The sequence below is a fragment of the Piliocolobus tephrosceles genome, chromosome 7 (assembly GCF_002776525.5).
Source record: "Piliocolobus tephrosceles isolate RC106 chromosome 7, ASM277652v3, whole genome shotgun sequence".
Taxonomy (NCBI): Eukaryota; Metazoa; Chordata; class Mammalia; order Primates; family Cercopithecidae; genus Piliocolobus; species Piliocolobus tephrosceles.
The window spans coordinates 546,734-547,024 of record NC_045440.1 but is presented as its reverse complement, the minus strand read 5'-3'; the positions used below and the strand labels follow the sequence as shown (position 1 = coordinate 547,024).

At 53.3% G+C, this 291-nt stretch overlaps 1 protein-coding gene across 3 annotated transcripts in view; it reads left to right on the top strand.

Annotated features, from left to right (window-relative positions):
* Positions 1-291, top strand: part of BLK (BLK proto-oncogene, Src family tyrosine kinase) — a 75,093-nt gene that overhangs the window by 70,418 nt on the left and 4,384 nt on the right. The gene's annotated exons all lie outside the window — the stretch shown is intronic.

Sequence of the window (291 nt, the reverse complement as noted above, 5' to 3'; positions counted from 1 at the left end):
TGGATGTGTGGATGGATGGATGGGTGGGTGGATGGATGCATGGATGGATGGATGGATGGATGGGTGGATGGATGGGTGGATGGATGAAAGCATGGATGGATGGATGGATGGGTGGATGGATGGATGGATGGATGAGTGGATGGATGGGTGGATGGGTGGATGGATGAAAGCATGGATGGATGCATGGATGGATGCGTGGATGGATGGATGAGTGGATGGATGAGTGGATGGATGGGTGGATGGATGGATGGGTGGGTGGATGGATGCATGGATGGATGTGTGGATGGATGG